Here is a 22,042-nt window from a genome sequence, read left to right as displayed (position 1 = left end):
TAACCAATAAAGAATTTTCCCCTTTGTTCTCTTATGAAATTGAGTTATTTGAAAAAGTTTTCGGCTTTAATTTTAATTTTTTTCAACCCCTTGCTCTCTAACTGTACAAAAATAGTTTGGACAATTGTCATAGCATATTTGGGCCATGGAGTGTTGTGGTTCATTTCTTTGCTGCGTTTTTTCTTCTTATTCCCAACAGATTGATAGTGTGACTTGAATGTGTCCAATGTTCTTGAGATGCTTTAAACCAAGATTCTACATACGGTCTTGTCATTCATAGGCTGCCTAGTCAGTATTGGACTGCCAGACACCTCCCCCACCCCTACACCTTGTTTTAAGTAAACTTAGCATGTGCAATTTCCAGATTAATGAAACAGCTGAATTGAGAGTGAATTAGTTTTCTGTAAATGGAATTTTCTTAACCTGGGAATTTTCAGGCATTATATCATAAGGGTTTGGATGAGGGTAAGCTCAAGAGAGTGAGTACCTGGTGTCAAAGCAAGGTTCCCCTGTAGTCTCATGACATAACCTCCCTGTGCTTTAGTTTCTTCACTTGTATAACGGGAATGAATGAAAGCTCATCAGGCTCTTGGGCTCTGTCATTTAGTGTTCAGACCCTGTGATCAGTGTGTGGTAGGTGCTCCTGGAGGGTGAGAGTTGCTATTCTGATAGAATTGCTGTCCCTGAGATGGGGGTTTATATCCACAAAATAGGATGTTATTGTGACATCGCTGAATTAGACTGTTGAATCAAAATCAAATGAGTTGGGATTAAACTCTGCGGAGCTACCAATGTGGGAATAAGCTAGAACTGATGATATGTTTCTGGTTTTGTATTGGTTAGAACCTGGTGCATAGCGAAGGTTAGAACCTGGTACATAGCAAAGAAAGCTAACTGGGAACTTTCGGGTAAATTTCTGTGAATCTCCAAATAACTGCACGCCATTTGACTTTCTTGCTCCACATGTTCAATTTTGTAACTTTGTGATCTCCCCTTTCCCCTTCCTATATCCCCAAACTCAGGATAAGTAAACTTATAAGTTTAATACCAGGAAAATAAAATTCACTTTGTGAGAGATGTACTTCATACCTACCCTTATTGACATGTTCTTAGAAGCAAGGGCTACCTGTCCTTGGAACCCTTTGCTAACTTTTCTCTTGATAATTTCTCCAACAAGTGTTGTCATCTAAGGGAAATCCCAGTGCTTTCTGGAATTCTTATATGTATACTGAATGAGCTTGAATCTTATGTCCTTTTACATTTCTTTTCTTTTGGGCTTACATATGGTCAGAACAGATAAACCCTTCACTGGGATTGGTAGCATTAACGACCACCAATAAAGTGCCATTCCCAAGTTGTTCCCAGAAAAGAAATAGGATAGACGTGGGATCATCAGATGCAGATATTTGACTTGGAGATGGGCCAGTTATGCACACTGTTGTCAGCCTCACCCGGCAACTCCCCTATTTTGTTTCTGGCTGGCCAAGGTAAGTATGTTGCCCTCAAGTGTGGAGGGGGATCCAAAGAAGGAGTTGTAGAATCAGTTAAGTGTTGAGGATTCCATCTGTTTCTTCTATCCCACAGGTTGGCCTCATTATTGGATTTTTATCACTGGAATCCGGGTTTCCAGGGAAGCACGGTAATTTGTAGTGATATTGAATGTGTTTGCAGGAGAAAACGTCGTGCCAGAACTCTGCAAATGCATAGACTTTAAGATATTCCTTCTGGGACCCGTAACGTAGAGGATTAAGCTTGATTGTATTGCATTTGTAGTTTTCTTAGGGTGGTGGTCTTGGCGGCTATGGAGGTAGGTAGCATTTTTAGGATCCTTTTAACTGTTTTGATTTGGGGGACTGTGAATCTTGTGTTTGAAACTATAATTCTTGTCCTATTCCCCACCCCCACTCTCAGCTCAGATCTGTAGGGATGTGTGTGATCAAGGAAATTAGCTGTGTGTTTGATTAGTTAACGGAGTGTCTTAACTAAGATGATAATGGCTTGTATTTTGCTAAAAAGGGGTTAGGGCTCAAACTTGGATAATGTATGACTTTTTCAAAGGGAAAAATTCTTGTAAACTAATGTTGATTAAATTATTTTTATTACTAATCTCTTAAGTATATACAAAATAAACTAGATGCAAAATTCTTAGAAAACTAAAATTTACAAAATAAATACATAACCACAAAACTAATATAACTGAAACATTTAAAATCCATAAAAATTTTTTTAGATTATCAGTAGTGTTTAATAGTAGAAAGATTCTTATACTTATTTTATATTTCACTTGCCTATTTGATTTGGCTCTTTTGATTTGAAGCATAATTAATATTATTTTTCTTTTTTTAATAATGACCTTGTTTTTACTGGCCCAGTATTTTGTGGACAATCACTTTGAAAGTGCACTGTTATGTGTAGTACTGGGAACTTTCAAACCTACGGAATGAAATGTATGGATGTATTAATACTTACTGTTGATGAACCAGAGTAATAATGCGATCTCTGTAATAAGTGGTTTCATGATGTTGTATAAGGCTGTTTGCTACATTGCATGCTTTTCAAGTTTGTCACACGTATGCTGCCATGAGCTAGAAGGTAATTCACATCTGCTTTTCTTCTTTTTTTTTTTAACTTTTTTATTGTTATGTTAATCCCCATACATTACATCATTAGTTTTAGATGAAGTGTTCCATGATTCATTGTTTGTGCATAACACCCAGTGCTCCATGCAGAATGTGCCCTCCTCAATACCCACCACCAGGCTAACCCATCCTCCCACCCCCCTCCCCTCTAGAACCCTGTTTGTTTTTCAGAGTCCATCGTCTCTCATGGTTCGTCTACCCCTCCGATTTCCCCTGCTTCATTCTTCCCCTCCCGCTACCTTCTTCTTCTGTTTTTTTTTCTTAACATATATTGCATTATTTGTTTCAGAGGTACAGATCTGTGATTCAACAGTCTTGCACAATTCACAGCACTCACCATAGCACATTCCCTCCCCAATGTCTATCACCCAGCCACCCCATCCCTCCCACCCCACCCCCCACTCCAGCAACCCTCTTTTTTGTTTATTTTGTTTGTTTCCTGAGATTAAGAATTCCTCATATCAGTGAGGTCATATGATACATGTCTTTCTCTGTTTGACTTATTTCACTCAACATAATACCCTCTAGTTCCATCCACGTCATTGCAAATGGCAAGATCTCATTCCTTTTGATGGCTGCATAATATTCCATTGTGTGTGTGTGTGTGTGTGTGTATATATATATATATATATATATATATATATATATATATATATACACCACATCTTCTTTATCCATTCATCTGTCGATGGACATCTTGGCTCTTTCCACAGTTTGGCTATTGTGGACGTTGCTGCTATAAACATCAGGATGCACATACCCCTTCGGATCCCTACATTTGTATCTTTGGGGTAAATACCCAGTAGTGCAAGCAAATTCAGGACTTTTAAAAAGTATTACTAAGAGGTGGGACAGATTGACTTGATAGGTTTTTGGCGGGGGGGGCAGCAAAGCAAGGTTTATTGAGCGACAGCAGAATGATAGCACAAAGCTCCCAAGGAGGGAGGGGACCCAAGAGGGTTGCCCTTGATAGTTTTAAGGACATTTATAAAACTATTTGTGGTGTGACCCAGTTAACTTGGCCAATACTCTTTAAGTATATTTGAAATTCCTCGGGAGTTGTCTTTTAAATTTAATAATGCTTTATGTGGTAGGATTTTATTTACATGATTTTGACCTTACAAAAATTCACATTACATTGCGGGAAACATGACTATGTACAATAAAAACCCTGATGTTTTAGTCTGTAATGCCAATCTCTGTCATAAGTCTATGAAGAGTCTATTGTGTTAGCTACAAATCCTTATAACAGTCCTAAAAGCAGAGACTTCCATTTACCCACTGTTGGTCCTATGCCTTTAGAACTTTCAAGATCATGATGAATGCTTTGCAGACCCCCTACTGGGTCATTTCTGTGTGTGAGCAAAGTAAGAGCGATTTTGGTGTTGTATATAGTGTCCTTTTCTATTCAGGTTTAAAAGGACTTTTTGATAACATCTGTTATTTAAACTCTTCTTTTTTGCCTGTAGCTTTTTGGTAATGCTGGGTCATACACTTTATTAGTCATTTGGCTTAAGTACCTATTAAATTATATAGCACAAAGCTATTAGTTATTGATTTAAAAATTTACATAATAAAACATAAGTAAATATGGGAGTTTACTTCCATGGAAAACCAAATAAACTCAGTAAACAGGTCATAGACCATTAGTGTTGATTCTCTTAAACTGCTGCTTAGTAATGAGAGACCTTCTCATATTACCTCTTTTGGCTTACTGGAAATGTTTTTAAGCATATTACATACATACATTAGCATATTACATTAATAACTTCGTAATTCCCAGGGAACATTGCTGGGTTTCTCTCAATGTACATTTATTCCTTTATCAACATTTATTCAGCGCTCATTTTGTGCAAGAAACTTGCCAGGTGTTGGGTAGATAGTGGTGAACAAAATGGACATGGTTTGTTTCCTTCATGGAGCTGACAAACTAGTGGTTAATCCAGGTCTGGTGGGATTTTTTTGCATTTATGTGACCGGTAAATATCTGGTCTTGTTCTTTTTTTCCCACCGTATGAAGAGTCAGGTGAACCCAAATTCTGCACTTTCTCTTCAAGGACTCCTCCTTGGCTGTAATTTTGACCCAGGGGAAGTCAGACTAAAATGAAAATCACACCCATTCCTGAAGGAGGAAAAAAGTTTTAAAGCATGAAGTTTTAGAGTGGTGTGTGGAGAGAGTCATGGGAATTTTTTTTAGTTGAATGTATGTGTGAATGTGTGTCAGTTTCCTGCCTCTGAAATACCAATTTCCCAGCAAGGTCTACAAGTCTGGCCTATGTTGGAGGGGAGTGTTACTACTGAAGAGTAGGGATGGCAGTCTGGGACCAGTTGGGTATCTTTGAGTGGCAGAAACCTGTCAATACCCAGAAGATTAAAAATGTTGCTTTAGGGACATTTGTTGGTTGACAATTTACGATGAAAAGCTACAGGATGTCTGTGTTTAATGGTCCATTAGGGGGTGCATGATTTAGCCTATTTTGAAACCGAATGTATTGAGCTGTTATGATACATATGTGTAATATATTTTAACATATAATTATATAATTGTGTATAATATATGACACATGATAATGTATAATATATGCATATAATATGTATCCAAATGTATAATATGTAACATGTATCTTATATAGTATTAAACATACTGATTTAAGACAGTGAAAACTTAGCTCTATTCATTAGTTGTTTCTCAACATTGATCTTCAAAGCAGCATAGTTTATAATGAAGATTTTATATTTGGAGTAAAATGAGGAACAGCCGACCAAAAGACATGCGGCGATTGCTTCCTAAAGCCAAATTTATTCTGAAAGTGTTTTGCCTATTTGTTCTGTTCTAAAGAGACAGTGACAGCAGATGACCTTTTTTTTTTTTTTTTTTTTTTAAGTATTCTTACTTGGCAAATTGTTGGCAAGCTTACGTGGGACATGCAGGTGCTTTGCTTTATTTTTCAGTATTCCTGCTTATTGACATCCAGATGTCTGGGAACCGCTGCTGTAGATTAAATCTAGCAAATTCTCAGTATGCAGTTGTCCATCCTGGGATATGGCTTCTTTGCGGTTTCTCATGCTAGCTCTTTCTCCATCTGTGAGATTTATGCCCAAGTGTTGATGATGCATCATTATCAAGAAGGGTTCTCTTCCTTGCCACAGCCTTAAGTTGGCTTTTGATCCTTCTGCAGCAGAAATGGAAATGCCTCACTTAGTGTTAAGTGCACCTTCATTGCTCCATGTGCTGAGGTCAGGAGGCAAGCACCTAAAAAGTCTCTCCATATAAAGGCTGCTTTTTAGATGTTTTATTAGTACTGCTGTTGGTTATTTTAATTAGTAGTATGTTTTATGTGCGCCCTGAGGCTGTTCAAGCAGAGAATGTAATTCAAATAAACAAAATAATATCTGATGTTTTGGAACACCCACACCTGCCATCTGGGCCTTTACTCTTAAGGAATACTTACTTAGGTTGGCAGGGAAGCTAGGAGGAGAAAAAGGAGATGATTATGTAGCATTATGAAAGGTTTTAAATGTAAATTCTTGGAAAGCTTGATAACCAAGTTTTTAGCTTGGTAATGCCATTTTCTTCATAGGCAGTGGTTCCTTTTTTAAAGATAAATACTGAGTTTTCAGGAGAAGACCTATCTTTTCCATTGTTTTGCACGTTGCTCATGTCTTTTACCTGTCTTTCTAACCGTATTTTCAGGGTCCTGTGAGTACCTTAGAGATAAGTTGACTGTAAAATGGTGGATGACGCTTTCACAATGCAAGAAAGTTTGCTAGGGTAATTTCTCCAGTTTTTTGTTTTGTCTTGTTTTTTGTTTTAACTTGGATATAAAGTAAAGGGGCCACCTCTCCAAGTTTTTACAATGAAATCGTAAACTAGTCTCTGACTTTTTTTTTTTTTTCTTTTCAACTTGGCTTTTGTTTTGAGTTAACACAAATACTCTCTTTTCTGTTTGCAAACTGAAGTGAACTATATGCTTTTGACTTAATTTTGAGAGCTGAAATTGTGTTGATTTTGGATGCCTTTGCTGGATTTTCCCGCCATTCCCTCTTTCATTAGGTACAGTCCTTTTTGGAGTTTGCCAAAGATGAGGCAAAACTTGTGTAAGAGGTGCACCTGAGCTTTTACGTGTTTTTTTTTTTCCACCTAAACACGGCACTTATAAAATGTTTGTCATAAAGCTGGAAAAAATTATGGAGTTTTTTTTCCTCCCTTAGAGACAGAACCTAAGCCACACTAAATTAGTAAATGTTCTACCTGGCTGACATTCTCTAAGAAAAAGAAATACATCCATTTAGGTCACTAACTTATTTTTTAAAAATATATTTAACATATATTTAATTATTAAAATATATTTAAACATTTTATAACATTAAAAAAAATCTATTTTTAAAATGAGGGCTCCTGCCACTTTTTGAAACTTTTTTATGCCTCAAAAATAGTTTTAAATGCTCTTGTTTGTACGTAATCCAAGAGTTAAAGATGTCAGAGACTTAGGAAATGAGATCATGGTGTCTCTATTGTCTTATTCTACTTTATCACCCCCCGCCCTTCTTTTTTTCCCCAGTTACCTTAAATATAAGTACACAGTACATTTTCTTTGTGTAAATGAATGGGAAACTGCTTTTTTGTGTTTTTAGGCTGCAGATTCCAACTGCACTCACAATCTGGCTTAGGAAGTGGGTCTAATGAAATTTTAGAATATTAAGCTAAGGATACAACCCACAGCACTCTTTTTTTTTTTCCCCCCAGAGATTTTATTTATTTATTTGACAGGGAGTGAGAGGGAGAGAGCACAAGCAGGGGGAGCGGCAGAGGGAGAGGGAGAAGCAGGCTCCCCACTGAGCAGGGAGCCTGATGTGGGACTCAATCTCAGGACCCTGGGATCATGATCTGAGCTGAAGGCAGACACTTAACTGACTGAGCCACCCAGGCGCCCCACCCCACAGCACTCTTAAAATTCCAAGACCCACATTAATTATGTCATTATATAAAGAATGAAGCTGTAATGCTCCTGTAAATCTCACCAAAAAACCAAAACAAGACACAAACCTCCTCATGTTGTTCATAGAAGCCAATGATGACAGGTCTTTCCAAGAAGAGTCCGGCTATGAGGGTATACAGATGTAGCAACATATAAAATGTATTCTACAGATGGAAGGTATGACTAGTGTTGTATACATAGGAAACGTTGAGTATAGTGTAATCTAAAAAATTTTAAGAAATATGCCAGAACTTATATATCTAAGTCAGAGTCTGTAAGCTGTGTATTCAATCTCACGTTGCTGTTACTGTGCTAAGAAATTTGGAGCTCTTTGAGAATTATCTTTACTGGTTATAGCACTGTAAGAAAATTCTTGGTGTTCTTAATTTGTTGGGAAATAGCCATTAATGAATAAATTGGTTGGTAATGTTGGAGTTAAGACACTGTAGTGTTGGGGCACCTGGGTGGCTCAGTTGGTTAAGCATGTGGCTCAGTCGGTTAAGCGTCTGCCTTCGGCTCAGGTCATGATCTCAGGGTCCTGGGATCGAGCCCCACGTTGGGCTCCCTGCTCAGAGGGGAGTCTGCATCTCCCTTCACCCCTGCTTGTGTTCTCTCTCCCTCTCTTTCAAATAAATAAATTTTAAAAATCTTAAAAAAAGCCACTGTGGTGTTAAAAATCAGTTGTAATCATAACATAATAAGAATGATTTTTATACCTGGTTTATACATTCATAGTGAAAATAAAGGATTTTCAGAGAAGTTATGCACAGAGGAGTTATCAGTGGACTAAGTTTTTGTGTCTTCCAAGTTGGGCCAGTCTGCCCTTGTGTTTTCCCCAGTAGTGTATCTAGTGTGTGTGTGCGTGTGTCCTGTGTGTCATTGTGTCCTTGAATGGTCTTGACCATCCTGTTTACTGTTGCCTCACGTAATGTCAAAAAGCAGTCCCACTGTTGTTTGCTACATACGCAGCCTAGCGGAGTTGTTCCTGCAGGCTTTGCTTCATTTCTGGGAGACAGGCTGGACCTAATGCTAAAGCCGCTTCTTCAGCTCTCTCAGTTGGATTAAAATGACCTGTGATATTGTGCCGTGTTTGCAAAGATACCGTGATCTTAATTGATTTTTCTATTTTCTAGTTCATCGGGGCATTGTATCTTGATCATTTCTTTGAGTCTAACTGCCTAACAAAGTGTTCTGGGTTGTAGGTTTTCTTCCTGCAGGCCAGTGTGTATTTTTACATATCTAGGGACTTAACAGTCCATTTGAGGTGATTAGGTACTGACTACATAGTAATCTGTGATGGACTTGTATGTCCATTTATGAATGTGCCTGAAGCATCCGATGATAGAGGCACGGCCACTCTTCCATGGCACTAGGACAGCTGAGATGAAGCTGTCCTACCAAACTCCCATCACCAGTTGAACCAAGCAGGGACACCTAAGAAATCAAGACTCCTTCAGTGATTTTATGCAGCCATGGTTAAAGGTGGAATGAAGTCCTTGGAAACCAGGGTCACTGCATCCCAGGTCTCTAGGAAGCTTCCAGCTCAGCAGGTAGCAGAATATAAAAGTCACCGTGATGGAAGTTCCTGTGCTCAGCCAGCATCGATTCAAGTTTATTTGCAGCACAGATAGTTTTCTTAGTTTCTCATTTTTTCTTATTTTGCTTTTTCCTAAATGTTTGACTGTATGCATTAGAATCCATTTCATGAAAATGAGTTTCTCCTTGAGGTTTTATTTCCTTGTTATTAAAATGAAATCTAAACTGAACCCCAGGAGGGTGAGTCTTTTGGAACATCCAGGGAGAAATTTGTTTCATTTGGTAAGGTCTCAGCAATGCTCTGGATGTAATAACAACTATATTGAATTTATTACCTAACACTTATCTAGAGCCCCTTTTCAAATGTTTTCATTTTCCTCCTCATCCTTCATCAAAAAAAAAAAAAGTTAGCCAAATGTCTGTCTGGATCTTTATAAGATCAGTCTGTTCAAGTTTAACTAGTTCTTAGCAAACTTAAAAACTTCTGCTCTTACCTAGCTTTTGTTTCATGGTTACCAAAACCCTGTTATTTCTGCGCCCCCCACCCCCACCCCCCATGAAGCCAATGCCAGTGGCAACCTTGAAAAATCTACTGAGTGTTGATCTGCAGCAAGTGCTGACTGCTGACTCTTCGGTGCCTACAAAGTAATCCTCTTGAAACTTGCTGTATTTTGTCTTCTTAATATTCTCTGCCAAGTCACTTTGTAGAATTTCACTGTTTGTCCGCAGCTGTGTTTTAAAAATATTCATAATGTGCCCGTACAGCTCACGGTGGATGCCAGAATTATCTTATCTCCATGATTTTTGGTTTCCTGTGTTCTAGAAGCAGGAAGAAATAGTCTCTTTGAAAGACAGTGGAACAGGAACACTTGACTTTGTTTTTTTTTTTTTTTAAACACACAAATATTGTGAATAGAACCTAACCGCGCACTTAGACCCCTTCTCTTTTGGTGTGTAATTAGGACCACGCTGCCTCCTCCAGCCCCTCACTGTTGCCTTTTTCTGCTGGTGATCTCTGACCCCAGTGACCTTTCCTGGGGTCAGTCCTAGGCCCTTTTCATTGTGTTGGAGCCCAAGTGGCTCATGTGGAGTTGATTATCTCTTTGCTCATTTGGCCTTTTTGGTGCCATAACTGCAAGTCACTTCCACTTTCTTCCTCTCCTTCTGACGGTCCACAGTGAAAGGAAATGCTTCTGCAGCAGCAGGATCAGTGTGTATGCTTGGCCGACTCGATGGCGACTCGGGGGACGGGGTGGGGGGAGGGTGGTGAGGCCTGGAGGTGTCCACAGTTTTTAAGGAGTTGCTCTGAGTGAGGGTGCGATCGTTACGTGCTCATCCAATGGGCCCTCTGAAGAGCTGCGTTTCATGTGGAGGGGTCTGAGTTCTGGTTGAGGAGAGACTGCTACACGTTCCTGATGGGGACCTGGCTGTTTGATGTCCTACAGCCCTACATTTAGAAGATTTATATGTTGCTCCCACTGCCTCCCAGCTCCTGGGCCGGTCGGGGCATGCATGCATCCTTGCCAGTTGCACATGACTGACTGCTTTAAGGCATTCTTTCATTTCTGAACGAAGGAGAATCACCCCCGTAGGTTAACGCGCTGACGATTAGATGGTGTCTTTGTTGCAACTGGACTCATGATGGCACTCGGCTACTTTTCCGCACCCTCCTCCCGCCCCTACCCACTCCTCCGGTGAAATCACTGAAAGGTGTGTGGCAGTTACTATTCTCAGTTTTTTGAGGCCCCATGCGGGTCAAAGGCTCGAGTGATCCCGGAGGAGTCAACGGTTAAGGAATGGGTCCGGTTACCCTAAGCTGGGTGTTACACGCAACCAATGAATTACTGAACTCTCCATCTGAAACCAATGATGTCCTCTATGTTGGCTAATTGAATTTAAATTAAAAAAAAAAGGGAGATGCGTATGAAACTCAGTGACATTTTGAAACTCATTTTTAGGAAATCTGAGGGTTCCTCCCTAGTTCATCCCCCTTTTTTTTGTTGTTTTAAAAGTTTTTATTAATGGTATTGATCATGTGGATTATTTCAAATGAGGCGTTGCTATGCCTTTCAATGCAGATTTTTTTTTTTTTTTTAGGATTCTCCCCTCCTCAAAAGGGAGCAACAGTTTCATCTGTCTGTTAAAGTCCCCTCAAATCTCTGAGGCACTTCAGGCTTCCTTCTGCTTGCCTCCTCCTTCTTAGAGTTCCACTTCTGGCCAACTCAGCTCATTTTCCCTGCGCCTTAAGGGACACGCTCTCCATTCCCTGCTGCCATCAAAACAGCGATGACAAGCCATGGAAAGCCCCCCTGCCTCTCGTGTATTTCCTGTACTTAGTGCACGTCCCGCACTCACTTGTCCAAGTAGAAATCTGGACAGCAGTCTTGCTCCTTTATTTAAGGTCCGAGCAGTGGGGAAACAGAAGTGGATGGGGATACATTCCAAAGACGTCTATGAGATCGTTCCTTTCCCAGTCCAGATCCTTCACTGTCCAAGTCCTATCAGTGCCACCTTTTAATAACACCTGGTAAATATGTACATGTCTTTAAAAAATTTTTTTTAATCTTTTAAGTCTGTCCCCTACTATTTCTCTAGCACAGGCCCCCATCCTCTTTCCCCAGGGCCTTCTGACCTCCATTCCTCTCCTCAGCCATATTCCACATGGCAGCATAAATGATTTTTTCAAAGGCACAAGTCAGATCTTGTCCCTTGCCTGCTTAAAAGCCATTAATACTCCCCTCTCAGGATAAAAGCCGAATACCCTGACCTGATTTATATTGTTCTGTGTGTGTAGCTTCTACTCCCCTATGCCGCCTTACCCCCCTCCCCTTCTTTTCCTCCTCATACTCGGCTCTGCAGCCATACTTCCTTGCTCCTTCTAATTCTGTGGACACGTAGCTCCTTGTCTCTGGAGTACCACCTGCCCTTGCTGTTTCTCCCTCCCTTCCTCCCTCCTGACCCCCAGACTCATCCATTCAGATTCATCTGATCGTTGTTTCCATGAGAAGTCTCCTTCAGCCTTCTAAGTCCAGGTGAAGTGACCCTTCTGTTTCCTGTAGCACTTCTGCTTTATTCTGTGGCTCACCCATCCCCCCTCCCTTAACTACTTTAATTCTTTTTTTTTTTTTTAAGATTTTATTTATTTATTTGACAGAGAAAGACACAGCGAGAGAGGGAACACAAACGGGGAGTGGGAGAGGGAGAAGCAGACTCCCTGCCAAGCAGGGAGCCCGATGCGGGACTCGATCCCGGGGCTCCAGGATCATGACCTGAGCCGAAGGCAGTCGCTTAACCAACTGAGCCACCCAGGCGCCCAACTACTTTAATTCTTGGTAGCCTTTATTTCCTAAAAGCGTTGCCTTTTAGTGAAAACCATTTCCATTGATTTTGATGGGAAAAAGTCATGATGTATTCCATCCTGATCCAACAGCCACAGTCTTCACAGAGAGAAAAACAAGTCAACTGAGCAATAAAAATAAATTTGTAAACAAGCAAACAAACAAGTTGTATAGGTGATAAACAGTATTTTGAAAGTAAATACAGAATGTTCTTAAATACAGTGCAGTGGAGTTACTGTGCTCAACCAAAGAAGAGAAGATTTGAGGCTGGTGGCTGGTGAAGGAGGGCCGTGAGGAAGTCCTCCTCCCAAGATGGTGGAGAGGCAGGAAAATCAACGTTCAGACAGCAGGTCCTTTTAAGGAGTGATCTGCATTCACATTGAACTGAATCACAGAGTTACAGCACAGAAAAACACCTGATGGCAAAATCAGGCCAAACAGGGGAGTGCTCCCCAACTCATAGAAACAGTGCACACAGAGCAGAGAGTTTAACAGAAAATGCTCCTCTTCCTCCCACTCACTTGGCATCTGTACACAGAGCACAGTGTTCACCCAAATGCAGCAGGCCATTCTGATTCTCCTAGATGAGACTTTCTGACTAAAAGCCATGGGGTTTTTTTTTCGGGGCGCCTGGGTGGCTCAGTTGGTTAAGCAACTGCCTTCGGCTCAGGTCATGATCCTGGAGTCCCGGGATCGAGTCCCACATCGGGCTCCCTACTCGGCAGGGAGTCTGCTTCTCCCTCTGACCCTCCTCCCTCTCGTGCTCTCTCTCATTCTCTCTCTCGCAAAAAAAAAAAAAAAAAAAAAAAAAAAAAATTTCACATTTTCCTAGGAGAATCAGCTCAAATGTCACTTCCTCCATCATTGTCCATGCTTGTCCCTCCCCCTCTCCCCCTCCCCACTGCTGGCAGAGCTACACACTTCCTGCTCTCCTCAAACATGTTGCGTGCTCCTCTTTTATAGAGCATTGCTGGATTACACGTCAGCTCCCCAATTATCTCAAAGTTCCAGAAGGGCACATTCCCAAATCTATGCGTGTCTGTTTCCCCCAGGCCAAACACAGTGCCTGACACAGGAGAGCAATTAATCTTACAAGAGTGGAAACCAGAGCCTAGATCCAAGAAGGAATGGATGTCTCTGTAGATGAGCTTCATCAAGGCTGGTGTGGAAGTATCCTGACCTGTCCTTCCTCCCAAAAAGGACTTTGAATTCCCTCCCATTGGGACATCCTGATTGCCTCAGAGTGTCTGCACACCCTGTAATCCAAACCCTTGAGAAAGAGTGGGCGTCACTCAATAGTCAGTTAAGAGGGTGTGTGGGGCGCCTGGGTAGCTCAGTTGGTTAAGTGACTGCCTTCGGCTCAGGTCATGATCCTGGAGTCCGGGGATCGAGTCCCGCATCGGGCTCCCTGCTCGGCAGGGAGTCTGCTTCTCCCTCTGACCCTCCTCCCTCTCATGCTCTCTGTCTCTCATTCTCTCTGTCTCAAATAAATAAATAAAATCTTTAAAAAAATAAAAAATAAAAAAAAATAAAAACCATGGGGTTTTTAAAACCAGTGGGTGTATCTTTGCCCGAAGCTGTAATATCAAAGTACCGCGTTTTCGTTTCTGATTGGAAAAGTTGTGATGCCGAATAAAGAGAAGCCGTCCAAAAAGTGGAATGACTGCAGGAGCCCTTGTGGCAAAAAGACTAGTCATTCTGTTAGGTGAGTATGTGCTTGGGTGGCTTGGCTAGTCGTCACTTCCTTCGCCTGAGTACGAGCCACAGGGAGGCAGACATCCTGTCTGTGGCTGAGTTCCCAGCAGAGCCTGATGCATACAAGATAGATTCCTCTGAATATATTTCACGCTCCTGTTGGGCTGATGACACTTTATTCCAAAGCTAATTATGTTCATGCCCTCTTTTCTCAGTTAGACTGCAGTATCCTTTAGTTCAGGAATTATGCCTACCTCATCTTCCTTAATCTCTGTACCCCCCCATGGGTTCTTGCCCAAAGTAGTTGCCCTGTGTATGGAATTAATGGACTGAGTATTTTCTAGAAAAAGTAAGGTTCTTTGAGAAGTCCATGCAAGAAACAATTGAGCTTCTTAGCTAAATTATTCAAATATTCAGAACGAAGAAAACTTTTAGAGATTTATAATTCGATGTGATTAAGGTCAAGGTAGCTCAATGAGTTAAAAAAAAAAAGTATGTTTGACTTCCCTCATTGAAATTGTGCTGAATTAATCTTGAGAGCACTTATTCAAAAAATTTTAAGTAAACATGTTCTATTTTTTCTTTAGTTACCGCAAAAGACTAATTTTTTAAATCAACAGGAGAAGTAGCATGTTATGGAATAGATTATTTGAAAATAAAGGCCAATCTTTTGTTTTTAAAGAAGGAAATTACTGTGTCATGCAGAATAAGATGGCTTTAAAAAAGGAAACTTTAAGAATTTTCTGTTTTGAAGACCTACATGGATCCCAAGTGGAGTTTTTATTCACAGATTAATCACAGCTATTCCCTAAACCTGAAGGAAAACTATAAGAAAGTTTGATATAGGAGTCTAGGGAGGAGGATAATTCAGAGAGACAGCTTTGATCATCCTTAGGAAAGCATATTCATTGCTTCAAAAACAAAAGAATCAAATCTAGAAATTCAGGAAAGACTTTTCCCAAAGGATTATTCCGGCAGCATGTTGAAAAGAGGTTATAAAAGCATTAAGTTCACAACCTGAACAATAAGTTAAGTAAATGTTAGGGAAGTATTTCCTTTCTTATTCTAAGACTAGGCATACCTTTAGCTTGCTTTTGCCAACAGAAATGCTGCTAAGCCGGGGCTGGCATAAAAGTACAGTATGTTATATAAGACAAATTGCCTTCTACGTAGATGTGAAGGGGAGCTTAAAGCCCTATAACTTGGGACACAACCAGTCATCTTTAGGAACATTAGGCTAGGACTCAGGGAGCAGCAGTCATCCAGTGCAAAAGTGGGGAGCCCTCCAGTGATTTTTATAGCATGGAGGAAAGAGTTGTTCCCTGATTTGTAGGTTTAATGGGGTACTACGCTTAGCTGTTCTGTTGTGGTTTGAGGTTTTTGTACCCTATAGTCTTTTCCCTGGAGAGAGAGTACTATCAGGTGCTTTCTTGGGACCATCTTCTCACTTAAATCAGCCACTCAGAACTGCAGTGAAAATAATAGAATTATGTTGGCCATTAACTTCCTCTGAAGATAGGAAGCAGGTAGAAGAACTCCCTCATGGTCCTGTTAATTTCTTATGAGACCAGTGATTTGGATAAGCGTCAAGAGTTCTGATTTTCACACTGGGAATTGATCACATCTTTGCTAAAGTCCAATAGTAAGGCAAGAATAAACCCAATTTAAAATCCAGTGCCTTGAGTTATTTTATTACCTCTAGTAGTTTAGGGAAGTAGAGGTGTTTAAATGCTTTATGGACAAGGGGCACCTGGGTGGCTCAGTTGGTTAAGCGTCTGCCTTTGGCCCAGATCATGATCCCAGGGTCCTAGGATTAAGCCTCACATCAGGCTCCCTGCTCAACAAGAAAAGCAGTAGGGAAGGGAGAATAAAGTTTTGAAGTGAATGGTAATTTACTATTTTGAATGCCAGCAAATATTGCCAAAAAGTGTGTGTCAGCAGTTTTCTTATACAAATTTATTTTTAGAGAAATGCATGTTATAAATTAAAATCACCCAGTATAACAACAGTGACCCTGCATCCTACTTTACAATAAATTTTGCATAAAAAGCAGGGATTTTTATGTCTGTGGTGTTTTTTGTAATTGAGAGTTTAGAGATTAACAAGGGTTGATAAATGTGGTCCACAGTGTCCATTCCTTTTACCTTTTTTTTGTAGTTACCTTTTTAAAAAAATATTTATTTGAGAGAGAGAGAGTGTGTGGGGTGGGCAGGGGTGGGAATGGGCAGAGGGAGAGAGAGAGAATCTCAAGCAGGCTCCATGCTGAGGAGGACCGGGAGATCAGGACCTGAGCCAAAACCAAGATTCAGATGCTTAACCTACTGAGCCACTCAGATGGGCTCCCTTTGTTGTAGTCATTGTTATGTAAATTTAGATTGTTTTTAAAAGTCCCTAATAGATTAAACAGTTAATGTTGCTCTGTGCCTTATCAAATATTTTAATTAATTGCTCAAAATCATGTGTGACATCCATACTTTGCTCACCACAGGGTAAGGATGCAAACCATACTCTGGTGACTGGGTGTCTGCCTTCCACTATGCTGATGGTGACTGTTGGGGTTAGGGTTGTACATTATTGCCTTTTTGGGGGGGAAAACTACTTGACGGTATATATGTTAAGAGTATTAAAAATGTTTGTACTGGGGCTCCTTGGTGGCTGAGTCGGTTAAGCGTCCAACTCTTGGTTTTGACTCAGGTCATGATCCCAGGGTCCTGGGATCAAACCCCATGTTGGGCTCCATGCTCAGCAGGGAGTCTGCTTCTTTCTCTCTCTCTCCCTCTAAAATTAATAAGATATTTTAAAAAGTTTGTGCTCCTTGGCTCAGTAATTCTACTTAAAAAAAAAATCTATCCTAAAGACATAAGTAGAAGAGTGGTCAAAGATTTATGGACAGAGATATTCATAATAGCATTATCTGTAATAGCAAGACAAATATACATGGCTATACACCCATATAAAAAAAATGTAGCCTAATTACCCAAAAGGAAGTGGCTAAGTAAATTAAAGTACATCTATTCAATAAAATACCTATAGCTGTTATAGATTGTGTTTATGAATTATTTAATGAGCAAAAATCATTAGAGAAAAAATGAATAAAGCAGGATTTAAAACTATATTGCATATATGTTATAGTCTTAGTTATGTACATATACACATATGAAAAGGATTAGAAGGAAATGCATCAAAATATTGATGTGTTATCTTTAGGTGGTAGAATTCTGTTTACTTGCTTTTTGTTCTGTGCTAAATGTGTAGGGGTTTTTTTGTCAATGAATATTTGTGGAGACTTTGTTAAGAATTTTCTACTTGTAAAAGTAACATTGTAGAATATGTGAAGAAAACTTGAGTATTTTATTTAAAATATCATCTGGGGGCGCCTGGGTGGCTCAGTTGGTTAAGCGACTGCCTTTGGCTCAGGTCATGATCCTGGAGTCCCAGGATCGAGTCCCACATTGGGCTCCCTGCTCGGCAAGGAGTCTGCTTCTCCCTCTGACCTTCCCCCTTCTCATGCTCTCTCTCAAATAAAATCTTTAAAAAAAATTATAAAATAAAATAAAATAAAATATCATCTGGTATGATAACCACATTGGGTGCTTTATTTTATTTATTTATTTATTTAATAATTTTTTATTTATTCATTTGAGACAGAGAGAGAGATGAGCAGGGGGAGTGATAGAGAGAAAGGGAGAAGCAGGCTTCCTGCCGAGCAGGGAGCCCGACGTGGGACTTGATCCCAGGACTCTGGGATCATGACCAGAGCCGAAGGCAGATGCTCAACTGACTGAGCCACCGAGGCATCCCTAAAAAAATTTTTAAATGAGAAAAACACTGAAGTTTAAAACATGACATTGTGATTTAAATCAGAATTCTATTCCTTCCATCTGATATGATTTAGATCAGAATTGTTTTTAATTTTTGCTTAAAATATTTGGATGATATGTATGCTAGAATAGAGGTCAGACAGCCTTTGGCAAGTGATATGCCAAAAATGATGTGTGGTGGAGTGGGCAGTTATGATCCTACCATGGACATTTTCTCTGCTGCCCACTGTTTCCAGATCAGAAGAGAGGATAAGAGGAGGATGGGTTAGCAATTTCTATGCGGAGGAAATTAAGGCTGTTGTTTCCCTTGCCAAGGTAAATTTCTGTAGGTAAGAAAAGTAAAATACATGTTGAGGCTACTGGCCTGTTTGTAAGAAGACAGTAGCCTCGTTCAGTTGCGGTAAACTTGGCCAAACAAACAAAATTGTCCATTTGCTAAAGTAATGCCGGGAAATATGTAAATATTTACATTATATGTAAATATAAATATAGTTGTTTTCCAGTAACTTCTTAGTTCAATAACAATAATGCTAATATTAAGAGTTTACTTTTTTTTTGTGACAAAGATAGCAAGCGACATAGCATTAAACAGTTTTGGAAGCGACATAGCATTAAACAGTTTTCCAGCAGTGCTAATGGATATATTCTGCTTTATACGTCATCTTGCTTTCCTTGTGGTTAGCAATGTTTGTGAGATCGGACCTAGGTTACAGATATTGGTGGCTGTCGAATGTAATTTCAAGCTACCTGACTCCTATTGCAATAGAATCCAGGTCCTTGTTCTCGTTATCACAATTCTCTAACAAACACAGCAAGCTTTCCTTGGGTAAGTATAAACGAAGTCAACAAATATTTACGTTACAGTCATAAGTTCTTCCCAGCCTCCAAAATCAACTGACAGCCTGTTTCAAGGAACCTAATAGAAAGATAGAATTCATAAAGGATGGTCCTGTAGGATCATTTAGGTAGCAAACATGAGCTGTGAAGTTTTCAAGGACAGCTGTAAAGTTACTCGGCAGATCATGTGCTAGGGTTAAAGTTGACTCTGGTATTTGTTTCACTGCTTTTTAATAAATAAATAGTTGAGGAAAGATTTGGCAAAAGGAAGAACGCCCCTCCTTGTCCTCATTCTCTTAGGACAGCGGCTCCTGTTAACAAGTTATTTGAATGTTTACTTTGCCTTGACCACTTACCAGTGATGTGTCAGTCCTTGCCCTTGAACCAAGTGAGAATTCAAATAAACCAAAAAAAGTTTTCACATAGCTGGCCTCTTCCGCCAGTGAGTGGTACCAAAATATCCTCTCCCACTTTTTAAAAGAGGTCAGCAAGAAAAAACTTAAAAGGCAGTGCATGATCTGATGATCTGTGATCTAGATAAACTTGAGTTGGCAACTCAGATTTTGGAGTGCATGGTATAGAGAAGGGAACAGATCCTGGGAGACATTCTTTGATTGATTAGAAGCCATATTTAAGGTGCCTTGCTTTGTATTTCTACCCAGTTTTATCAGTGGTTAGAATTAACCTTTGCATAAGTGAATATGCACATAGAATTCCCATTTCTAAAATGTCATTCATCTAGCTCTTTCGTTACATTTTGTTGTATTCCATAGTCGTAGGAATTCTGTGGCCAGCCCTGGCCAGGTAGGAATGTGGGGGAGAATTTGCAGACCTAATAACCACTCTTTGGATCCCTAGCCTAGCAGGGTGCCTGGCATATAGTAGGCACTTACTATATTCTTGCTGATTTTAAAAATTATGTATCTGAGTGAATAAATGAATGAAGGAATACAAAATATAGCTAGACTATGCCGAATTCATGTGAGATGACAGGTCTCATTGAATACTACTCTTTAAGGTACTTCTGGAAATTATATTAAGGTATTCCTTTCATTTTGAAAAATGTCTCTTCAGTGCCTATTTTTGGCTAGGTATTAGAATTTCCCATGTTAGATATGAGATCGTTCTTGCCTTCAAGGAGGACATAGTTATGTAACCAGATACATTGCAGAACAGAGTGATGAGTGCAGTGGTAGATGTGTGTCCAAGGGGTGGAGAAAGCATAGAGGAGGAATGAACCATATCTAGAGGGTGGCATGGACAGTGTTAATTGTAGTAATTTTATTTATCGTGTTTGTCGTCCATTCCTACTAGAATAGAAGGGGTACGTTTTTGCCTGGGTCACTTATTCCTATTCATATATTTTTAAATTGTTCTCTCCCCAGCTTCTTGAATAGTACCTGGCATGTAATAAGCTTTCCGTAAGCATTTGTCGCACGAATGAATGATTTTTGATAGATAATGCAAAATCCCTCCAAAAAGAATTTACCGATTATATTTCCACCAACAGTAGATGATAGCGATTTCTACCCACATCCTTCATCAGTGCTGGGTTTTGTGAAACTTTTTTTAAGCTTTAGCTAAATGTGCTGTGCTGTCTCTACATTAAAGAAACACAAAAAGGATCCTTCCCTTGACTGCCGTGTGTCTCCAGCAACTCTCCCTATTTTTCTGCTGCCCTTTTGTAGCAAAGCCCTAGAAGGGATTTTCTGTGCTTTCTTCATTTCCTCCCTTCCCATTCTGTCCTGAACCCACCATCAGATGCTAGTCCGCCCTCCATCAAAAGCACTCTTGTGCTTTATCTCGCCTTCACGATGGTGTCTCGCCTTACTCTGTTTCTCAGCAGTGTTTGCAATAGTTGCTTACGCTTTCCTTCTAGAAACGTTTCTTCTGTTTTTCTCCCTGGACACAACATTCTCCTGGATTTCTTCCTATTTCACTGGCTACTTCTTCTTTTTTTTTTTTTTTTTAAGATTTTATTTATTTTTATTTGACACAGAGACAGAGAGCACAAGCACAAGCAGGGGCAGAGGCAGGCAGAGGGAGAGGGAGAAACAGACTCCCCGCCGAGCAGGGAGCCCGATGAGGGACTCCATCCCAGGACCTCGGGATCATGACCTGAGTCGAAGGCAGCCGCTTCACCGACTGAGCCACCCAGGCGCCCCCTGGCTACTTATTCTTTGTCTCCCTCGCTGCTTCCTTCTCTGTTTGGTCTCTAAAGGTTGATGTATCCCAAGGCTCCTGCCTGGTCTCTCCTTTCCTCTGTCGTACTTTCCTTAGAGCTCATCTAGTGCTGGGGCTTTAATAGGTCTGACGTCTATACTTCTGACATCTATATTTCCAGCTCTGACTTCTCCACACAGCTCCAGATCCCTATATGCAGCTGTTGACTTGACGGTAGTACTCGGATGCCACATGGGTATCTCAGACTTACCTTCCCAAAACAGAACGGCTGACTAAACCCTTCAATCCATCTCCTCCTTGCTGGTCTTCTCCATTTCAGTAAACAGAGTTATTATGGATTCTGTTACACCTAAAACTAAGAGTTATCCTTGACACATCTTTGGATCATACTCTAGCCAAGTCTTCAGCAAATTCTGTTGGTTCTACCTTTAGAATATATTCTGAGTCCAGTTACTCTTTACCACCTCCACAGTTGACTCACTGGTCTGACCCTTCATGTGCTCATCTCTCTCCTGAGTGATTACATTACCTCCTACTTGGTCTCCCTCATACCTTTCTGCCACCGTTCCCGTCTAGTCTCACGCCAATGGTCTTTGGGTCTACAAAAAGCACTGAAATAGTGTCTGGCACATACTAAGCACTAAGTAAATGTTATTATTTTGTTGTTTTGGTTACTGTTTCTATTTTAGGGCAGTGAAGTGGGGGTGCATTTTGGTGGTGTTGAGTTTTAGATGCTTGTAAAATGTACAAACAAATGCACTAAAGGCAGTTGAATCAAGTATTCATGTAAAGTGATTGATTCTGTAAAATAGGAGTTACTATCTCAGTGCCTTGGAAGGATGAGCAAAACTTCCAACATTAACTTAGTGTCTAGAGATTAGTTTGTGAATTGGGGAGATACGGATCATCAAGTGCCTTGTATTTGCCACACTCTACAGAGATTTCAAAATAGATGGTAGCCATTGTGTTCACAACTGGGACTATTGAGATACGAGATTTCAGCTGTTTTGGGG

The 22,042-nt window shown here is 40.2% G+C and overlaps 1 protein-coding gene across 8 annotated transcripts in view; it reads left to right on the top strand.

Annotated features, from left to right (window-relative positions):
* Positions 1 to 22,042, top strand: part of CDON (cell adhesion associated, oncogene regulated) — a 116,029-nt gene that overhangs the window by 28,138 nt on the left and 65,849 nt on the right. The window lies entirely within an intron of this gene.

The sequence above is a fragment of the Mirounga leonina genome, unplaced genomic scaffold (genome assembly GCF_011800145.1).
Source record: "Mirounga leonina isolate KUSES-001 unplaced genomic scaffold, KU_Mleo_1.0 Mir_153, whole genome shotgun sequence".
NCBI classification, from domain to species: Eukaryota; Metazoa; Chordata; class Mammalia; order Carnivora; family Phocidae; genus Mirounga; species Mirounga leonina.
Note: the sequence above shows the minus strand (reverse complement) of the source record. Positions and strands in the feature narration are given on the sequence as shown.